Here is a 9,911-nt window from a genome sequence, read left to right as displayed (position 1 = left end):
AGAAGACAGTTGAATCCCAGATTGTCTACTATCTTTATTATTATGTGCTATGTTTACTTGCTTGCAAAACACTTAGATGCGCTTCTTCCCTATTCGGGGGCCTCGACCCCCAGATCGGAAAGGACCGCATCTTGGTCGTTACATATATAACGCGGTTGATGTAGTGGAACATCTTCGCGATCGAAATCGCAGCCCATCCCGCGATCCCATCACGATCCATCCCGATCTAGTGCCGAACGGACGTCACCTCCGCGTTCAACACACGTACAGCTCGATGACGATCACCGCCTTCCTTATCCAGGAAGAGGGGCGGAGATGTAGATGAGTTCTCCAGCATGACGGCATGGTGGAGGTGGTGGTGAACAATCCAGCAGGGCTTCGCCAAGCGACGTGGAACTAATCTAGAGGAGAAAACGATCTAGAGAGAAAGAGGGCAGCACGTGGCTTATTATGGTTAGGGCTGGCCTCAAAATCCTCTAGTATATATAAGAGGGAGGGAGGGGAAGAGGTAGCCAAAAGTCTCCTTTTATTCGACCGAAGTGGAGAGGAGGTGGAGGAGTCCACCTCCAATCCTACTCCTAGTAGGATTCCACTTTGTCTTCTCCTTCCCTTTCTCCTTTTTTCCCTTTTTGCTCCTTGGCCGAAATAGGCCCTTTTGGGCTGGCCGCACCAGCCCACTAAGGGCTGGTGCACCACCTTTAGGCCGATTAGGTTCTCTTCCGAGTGGGTGGCCCCTCCCGATAAAACCCCGTAACTCATTCGTCACTCCTGGTACTTTACTGGTAAGGCCCGAAAACATTCCGGAAGCCAAGTGCAACTTTCCTATATATCATTTTTTTACCTCCGGACCATTCCGGAGCTCCTCGTGACGTCTGGGATCTCATCTAGGACTCCGAACAACTTTCGGTCACCAACATACATAACTCAATAATACTGAAACATCACCAAACCTTAAGTGTGCAGACCCTGCGGGTTCAAGAACTATGTTGACATGACCTGAGACACTCTCCGGTCAATAACCAATAGCGGGACCTAGATGCCCATATTGGTTCCTACATATTCTACGAAGCTCTTTATCGGTTGAACCTCTATGTCAAGGATTCAGTTAATCCCGTATGATGTTCCCTTTGTCCTTCGGTATGTTACTTGCCCGAGATTTGATCTCGATATCTCTATACCTAGTTCAATCTCGTTAACGGCAAGTCTCTTTACTCGTTCCGTAATACAAGATCCTGTGACTAACTCCTTAGTCACATTGCTTGCAAGGCTTATTATGATGTTGTATTACCGAGTGGGCCCCAAGATACCTATCCCTCATACAGAGTGACAAATCCCAGTCTTGATTCACGCCAACCCAACAAACACCCTCGGAGATACTTGTAGAGCATCTTCATAGTCACCCAGTTACGTTGTGACATTTGATACACACAAGGCATTCCTCCGGTGTCCTGGAGTTGCATGATCTCATGGTCATAGGAACAGATACTTGACATGCAGAAAACAGTATCAATAAACTTACACGATCATATGTTATGTTCATAGTTTGGGTCTTGTCCATCACATCATTCTCCTAATGATGTGATCCCGTTATAAAGTAACAACACTTGTCTATGGCCCTTGTCCATCTTTGATCAACGAAGAGGCTCACTAGGGACAGTGTGTTGTCTATGTATCCACACACGTATTTGAGTTTCCAATCAATACATTTCTATCATGGATAATAAACGATTATCATGAACTAGGGAATATAATAATAACCAATTTATTATTGACTCTAGGGCATATTTCTAACAGTCTCCCACTTGCACTAGAGTCAATAATCTAGTTCACATCACTATGTGATTGTAATGAATCTAACACCCATACAGTTCTGGGTTTGATCATGTCTTGCTTGTTAGAGAGGTTTTTAGCCAACGGGTCTGAAACATTCAGATTCGTGTGTACTTTACAAATCTCTACGTCATACTGTAGATGCTTCTACCATGCTTCACTTGGAACAATTCCAAACGACTGCTCCACTATATGAATCCGGTTTACTACTCAAAGTTATGTGGATTAGTGTCAAAGCTTGCATCGATGTAACCCTTTACGACGAACTCTTTTATCACCTCCATAATGGAGAAAAATTCCTTAGTCCACTAGTTACTAAGGATAAGTTTGACCGTTGTCCGGTGATCCATTTCTGGATCACTCTTGTACCCCTTGACAGAATCATGTCAAGGAACACATCAGCTGCGGTACACAACATGGCATACCATAGAGCCTACGACTAAGGCATAGGGTACGACCTTCGTCCTTTCTCTTTCTTCTGTTCTGGTCGGGATTTGAGTCTTACTCAAATTCACACCTTACAATATAGTCAAGAACTCCTTCTTTAACTGATCTCTTTTGAACTCCTTCAAAAATCCTGTCAAGGTATGTATTCATTGAAAGTTTTATCAAGCGTCTTGATCTATCTCTATAGATCTTGGTGCTCAATGTTCAAGTAGCTCAATCCAGGTTTTCCTTTGAAAACCCCCTTTCAAACAAACCTATATGCTTTCCAGAAATTCTACATCATTTCCAACCAGTAATATGTCAACTACATATACTTATCAGAAATTCTATAGTGCTCCCACTCATTTTCTTGGAAATACAAGTTTTTCATAAACCTTGAATAAACCTAAAAGCTTTGATCATCTCATCAAAGCGTATATTCCAACTCCAAGATGCTTGCTCTAGTCCATAGAAGGATCGCTGGAGCTTGCATACTTGTTAGTATCCTTAGGATCATATACAACCTTTCCTCAAGGAAACCGTCGAGGAAACAATGTTTTAACATCCATCTGCAAGATTTCATAATTGAAAAATGTAGCAATTGCTAACATAATTCCAACAGACTTTAAGCATCGCTACGAATGAGAAAGTCTCATCGTAGTCAACTCCTTGAACTTGTCGGAAACTTCTTTGCAACAAGTCGAACTTTCTAAATGGTGACTTTCACCATCATCGTCTGTCTTCCATTTAAAGATCCATCTGCACTTAACAGTCTTACGACCATAAAGTAGTTCTTACAAATTCCACACTTTGTTTTCATTCATGGATCCTATCATGGATTTCATGGCCTACAACCATTCATCAGAATCTAGGCCCACCATCACTTCTCCATAACTTGTAGGTTCATTGTTGTCCAGCAACATGACCTCCAAGACAGGATTACCGTACCACTCTGGAGTAGTACGTTTCCTTGTCGACCTACGAGGTTTGGTAGTAACTTGATCTGAAGCTTCATGATCACCATCATCAGCTTTCCACTTCAACTAGTGTAGGCACCGCTGGAACATCTTCATGCGCCCTGCTACTCATTGGTTGAAGTGACGGTTCAATAACCTCATCAAGTTTCCACCATCCTCCAACTCAATTCTTTCGAGAGAAACTTTTCCTCGAGAAAGGACCCGTTTCTAGAAACAAACACTTTGCTTCCGGATATGAGATAGGAGCTATACCCAAATATTTTGGGTGTCCTATCAAGATGCACTTATCCGCTTTGGGTTCGAGCTTATGAGGCTGAAACTTTTTCACATAAGCATCATAGCCCCAAACTTTAAGAAACAATATTTTAGGTTTCTCCAAACCACGGTGTCATCTGAACAGAATTATGTGGTGCCCTATTTAAAGTGAATGTGGTTGTCTCTAATGCCTAACCCCAAAACGATAGTGGTATTTCGATGAGAGACATCATAGTGTGCACCATATCCAATATGACGCGACTATGACGTTCGGACACACCATCACACTATGGTGTTCCAGGTGGCATGAGTTGTGAAAGAATTTTCATAGTGTCTTAAATGTTTACCAAACTCGCAACTCAGATATATTTACCTCCACGATCACATCGTAGACATATTATACTCTTGTCACGACGATCTTCAACTTCACTCTGAAATTTCTTGAAATTTTCAATATTTTAGACTTGTAATTCATCAAGCAAATACACTGGTATCTACTCAAATAATTAGTGAAGTAATAACATAACAACATCGAATGCGTGCCTCAGCACTCATTGGACTACATACATCAAAATGTATTATTTTCAACAAGTCACTTGCTCGTTCCATCTCACTGAAAATGATGCCTTCAGTTATCTTGCCCATGTGGCATGATTTGCATGTCTCAAGTGATTCAAAATCAAGTGAGTGTAAACAATCCATCTGCATGGAGTTTCTTCATGCATTTATACCAATAGGCATGGTTCACATGTCTCAAATGTTTCAAAAAATGAGTGAGTCCAAAGATCCATCAACATGGAGCTTCTTCATGCGTTTTATACAAATATGACTTAAGCGGAAGTGCCACAAGTAAGTGGTACTATCATTACTACTTTGTATCTTTTGGCATCAATATTGTGAACATGTGTATCACTACGATCGAGATTCAATAAACCATTCATATTAGGTGCATGACCATTGAAGGTATTATTCAAGTAAACAAAGTAACAATTATTCTCTTTAAATGAATAATCATATTGCAATAAACACAATCTTATCATGTCCATGCTCAATGCAGACACCAAATTTAGGTTCAACACTGACCCCGATGGTAGAGGGAGCGTGCGATGTTGATCACATCAACCTTGGAATCACTTCCAACACACATCGTCACCTCACCCTTGCTAGTATCCGTTTATTCCGCAGCTATGATTTCAAGTTACTAACACTTAGCAACTGAACTGGTATCTAATACACTGGTGCTACTAGGAGCACTAGTAGGGTACACATCAATATCACGTATATCCAATATACTTTTGTCGACTCTGCCAGCCTTCTTATCTACCAAGTATCTAGGGTAGTTCCACTTCAGTGATCATTCCCCTCATACTAGAAGCACTTAGTCTCAGGTTTGGGTTCAACCTTGGGTTTCTTTACAAGAGCAGCAAATGGTTTTCCAGTCATGAAGTATCCCTTCTCGCCCTTTCCCTTCTTGAAACTAGTGGATTTTACTAACCATCAACAATTGATGCTCCTACTTGATTTCTACTTTCGTGGTGTCAAACATCGCGAATAACTCAGGGATCATCTTGTGCATCCCTGATATGCTATAGTTCATCATGAAGCTCTAGTAGCTTGGTGGCAGTGACTTTGGAGAACTATGTCAATCACTATCTTATCTGGAGTATTAACTCCGACTTGATTCAAGCAATTGTAGTACTCAGACAATCTGAGCACATGCTCAACGATTGAGCTTTTCTCCCTCACTTTGTAGACAAAGAATCTTGTTGGAGGTCTCATACCTCTCAACACAGGCACAAATCTGAACTCCTAGTTTCAGCTCTTGGAACATATCATATGTTCCGTGACGTTCAAAACGTCTTGGGGCCTCAATTCTAAGCTGCTAAGCATTACTTACTGAGCTATCACGTAGTCATCAAAAACGTGTATGTCAGATGTTTGCAACATCCACAGACGACTGTTGGGGGATAGCACACCGGGCGGTGCATGACGACCCACAAGTATAGGAGATCAATCGTAGTCCTTTCGATAAGTAAGAGTGTCGAACCCAAAGAGGAGCTGAAGGATCTGACAAGTGGTTTTCAGCAAGGTAAAATCTGCAGGCACTGAAATTGTCGGTACCAAGTGATTGTGTGGTGAGATGATTCATAGCAAGCAACAAGTAACAAAAGTAGCAATGGTGCAGCAAAGTGGCCCAATCCCTTTTGTAGCAAGGGACAAGCCTGGACAAAGTCTTATAGGAGGAAAAACGCTCCCGAGGACACACGGGAATTTCTGTCATGCTAGTTTCATCATGTTCATATGATTCGCGTTCGTTACTTTGATAGTTTGATATGTGGGTGGACCGGCTCTTGGGTACTGCCCTTACTTGGACAAGCATCCCTCTTATGATTAACCCCTCTCGCAAGCATCCGCAACTACGAAAGAAGAATTAAGACAAAGTCTAACCATATCATTAAACTAGTGGATCCAAATCAACCCCTTACGAAGCAACACATAAACTAGGGTTTAAGCTTCTGTCACTCTAGCAACCCATCATCTACTTACTACTTCCCAATGCCTTCCTCTAGGCCCAAATAATGGTGAAGTGTTATGTAGTCTACGTTCACATAACACCACTAGAGGAAAAACAACATACAACATATCAAAATACCGAACGAATACCAAATTCACATGACTACTATTAGCATGACTTATCCCATGTCCTGAGGAACAAAAGTAACTACTGACAAAGCATAATCATAATCATGATCAAAGAGGTAATGAGTAGCATCAAGGATCTGAACATAATATCTTCCACCAAATAATCCAACTAGCATCAACTACAAAGAGTAATCAACACTACTAGCAACCTTACAAGTACCAATCGGAGTCGCGAGACGGAGATTGGTTACAAGTGATGAACTAGGGTTTGGAGATGAGATGGTGCTGATGAAGATGTTGATGGAGATGAGTCCCCTCCAATGAGAGGAGTGTTGTTGATGACGATGGCGACGATTTCCCCCTCCGGGAGGGAAGTTTCCCCGACAGGATCGTCCTGCCGGAGCTCTAGATTGGTTCTGCTCAAGTTCCGCCTCGTGGCGGCGGCGAAACCACGAAAAAGCTCCTCTCTGATTTTTTTCCTGGACGAAACCCTCCATATAGCAAAACAGGGGGCCAGTGGGCCAGTGGGCTGCCCACAAGCCCCCAAGGCGCGTCCTGGGGGCTGGCTGTTGGAAATATACCCTAGAGGCAATAATAAAATGGTTATAATCATATTTCCTTGTTCATGATAATCGTCTATTGTTCATGCTATAATTTTATTAACAGGAAACAATAATACATGTGTGAATAAATCAATCACAATGTGTCCCTAGCAAGCCTCTAGTTGGCTAGCTCGTTGATCAATACATGATCATGGTTTCCTGATCATGGGCATTGGATGTCATTGATAACGGGATCACATCATTGGGAGAATGATGTGATGGAAAAGACCCAATCCTAAGTGTAGCACTAGATCATATTGTTCGTATGCTAAAGCTTTTCTAATGTCAAGTATCTTTTCCTTCGACCGAGATTGTGCAACTCCCGGATACCGTAGGAGTGCTTTGGGTGTATCAAACGTCACAACGTAACTGGGTGACTATAAAGGTGCACTACGGGTACCTCTGAAAAGTGTCTGTTGGGTTGGTACGAATTGAGATCAGGATTTGTCACTCCGTGTGACGGAGAGGTATCTCTGGGCCCACGCGGTAGAACATCATCATGAGCTCAATGTGACTAAGGAGTTAGTCACACGATGACATGCTACGGAACGAGTAAAGAGACTTACCGGTAATGAGATTGAACAAGGTATAGGTATACCGACGATCGAATCTCGGGCAAGTTCTATACCGACAGACAAAGGGAATTGTATACGGGATTGATTGAATCCTTGACATCGTGGTTCATCCGATGAAATCATCGTGGAGCAAGTGGGAGCCACCATGGGTATCCAGACCCCGCTGATGGTTATTGGCCAGAGAGGTGTCTCGGTCATGTCTACCTGTCTCCCGAACCCGTAGGGTCTACACACTTAAGGTTCGATGACGCTAGGGTTATAGGGAATTGTTATACGAAGTTATCGAAAGTTATTCGGAGTCCCGGATGAGATCCCGGACATCACGAGGAGCTCCGGAATGGTCCGGAGGTAAAGATTAATATATAGGACGGATGGTTTCGGACACCGGAAGTGTTTCAGGCGTCACCGGTAACGTACCGGGACCACCGGAGGTGGCCCCGGGGGTCCACCAAAAGGGGGCAACGACCCCTTGAGGCTAGATGGGCCAAGCGCGGGAGGGAACCAGCCCCTAGGTGGGCTTGTGCGCCCCCTACTCAGCCCATGGCGCAAGAAGAAGGCAGAGGGGGGGGACCCTAGCGCAGGTGGGCCTAAGGCCCACCAGAAGGGTGTGCCACCCCTCCTCCCCCCTTGGCCATCGCACCTCCCCCCATCTAGGGCTGCCGCCCCTCCCAGGAGAGGGAAACTCTCAAGGGGGCGCAACCCCTCCCTCCCCCTATATATAGTGGGAACTTTTGGGCTTTTGGAGACACAGTTTTCCCTCTCCCTCTGCGCAACGCTGCTCTTCTTTCTCCTCCTCTCTGCCGGTGCTTGGCGAAGCCCTGCCGGGAGACCTCGTGTCTCCATCGACACCACGCCGTCGTGCTGCCGGAGATCTTCCCCAACCTCTCCCTCCTCCTTGCTGGATCAAGGTGCGGGAGACGTCACCGGGTTGCACGTATGTTGAACGCGGAGGTGCCGTGGTTCCGCACTAGATCGGAATCACACCGCGATCTGAATCGCCGCGAGTACGACTCCATCAACCGCGTTCTAGCAACGCTTCCGCTTAGCATCTTCAAAGGTATGAAGATGCTCTCACCCCTCTCTCGTTGCTGGTCTCTCCATAGGAAGATCTGAATATGCGTAGGAATTTTTTTGAATTTATGCTACGTTACCCAACAGTTGCATCCGAGCCAGGTTTTCTATGCGTAGATTATATGCACGAGTAGAACACAAAAGGTTGCGGGCGATGATTTGTCAATTGCTTGCCGCTACTAGTCTTATTATTTTCTGGCGGTATTGTGGATGAAGCGGCCCGGACCGACATTACACGTATGCTTACGTGAGACTGGTTCCATCAACAGACATGCACACCGTGCATAAAGGTGGCTAGCGGGTGTCTGTCTCTCCTACCCTAGTCGGATTGGATTTGATGAAAAGGGTCCTTATGAAGGGTAAATAGCTTTGGCATATCATCGTTGTGGCTGTCACATAGGTAAGAAAGCGTTCTTGCTAGAAACCCAAATCAGCCACGTAAAACTTGCAACAACAATTAGAGGACGTCTAACTTGTTTTGCAGGGTTTGACATGTGATGTGATATGGCCAAAGTTGTGATGTTGCATGTATGATGTATGAGATGATCATGTTATTGTAATAGGTTTCACGACTTGCATGTCGATAAGTATGACAACCGGCAGGAGCCATAGGAGTTGTCTTAATTTATTGTATGAGATGCAACGCCATGTGCTTACTACTTTTACTTCATTGCTAACGGTTAGCTATAGTAGTAGTGATAGTAGTAGTTGGCGTGACGACTTCACGGATACACGATGATGGAGATCATGATGATGGAGATCATGGTGTCACGCCGGTGACAATGCTGATCATGCGATGCGTGGAGATGGAGATCGAAAGAGCAAAGATGATAATGGCCATATCATGTCACTATATGATTGCATTGTGATGTTTATCATGTTTTTCATCTTATTGCTTAGAACGACGGTAGCATAATAAGATGATCCCTCTTAAAATTTCGAGAACGTATTCCCCTAAGTGTGCACCGTTGCGAAGGATCGTTGTCTCGAAGCACCACGTGATGATCGGGTGTGATAGATTCTAACGTTCGCATACAAGGAGTGTAAACCAGATTTACACACGCGAAACACCTAGGTTGACTCGACGAGCTTAGCATGTACAGACATGACCTCGAATACAAGAGACCGAAAGGTCGAACATGAGTCGTAAGGTTGAATACGACCAACATGAAGTTGCTCACCATGATGACTAGTCCGTCTCACGTGATGATCGGACACGGGTTAGTCAACATGGATCATGTATCACTTAGATGACTGGAGGGACGTCGATTTAAGTGGGAGTTCATACTTAATTTTATTAAATGAACTTAATTGTCATGAACTTAGTCTAAAAGTTGTCTTTATAAATATTGTAGATGGCCAACGTCAACCTCAATTTCAACGCGTTCCTAGATAAAAACAAGCTGAAAGATGATGGTAGCAACTATGCGGACTGGGTTCGCAACTTGAAGCTCATCCTTGAAGCAGCTAAAAAGGCTTATGTCCTTGATGCGCCGTTAGGTGACCCTCCCGCTCCCACAGCAGCCCAGGAC

This window comes from Hordeum vulgare, chromosome 4H (assembly GCF_904849725.1).
Source record: "Hordeum vulgare subsp. vulgare chromosome 4H, MorexV3_pseudomolecules_assembly, whole genome shotgun sequence".
NCBI lineage: Eukaryota > Viridiplantae > Streptophyta > Magnoliopsida > Poales > Poaceae > Hordeum > Hordeum vulgare.
This window is presented reverse-complemented; position numbering follows the sequence as displayed.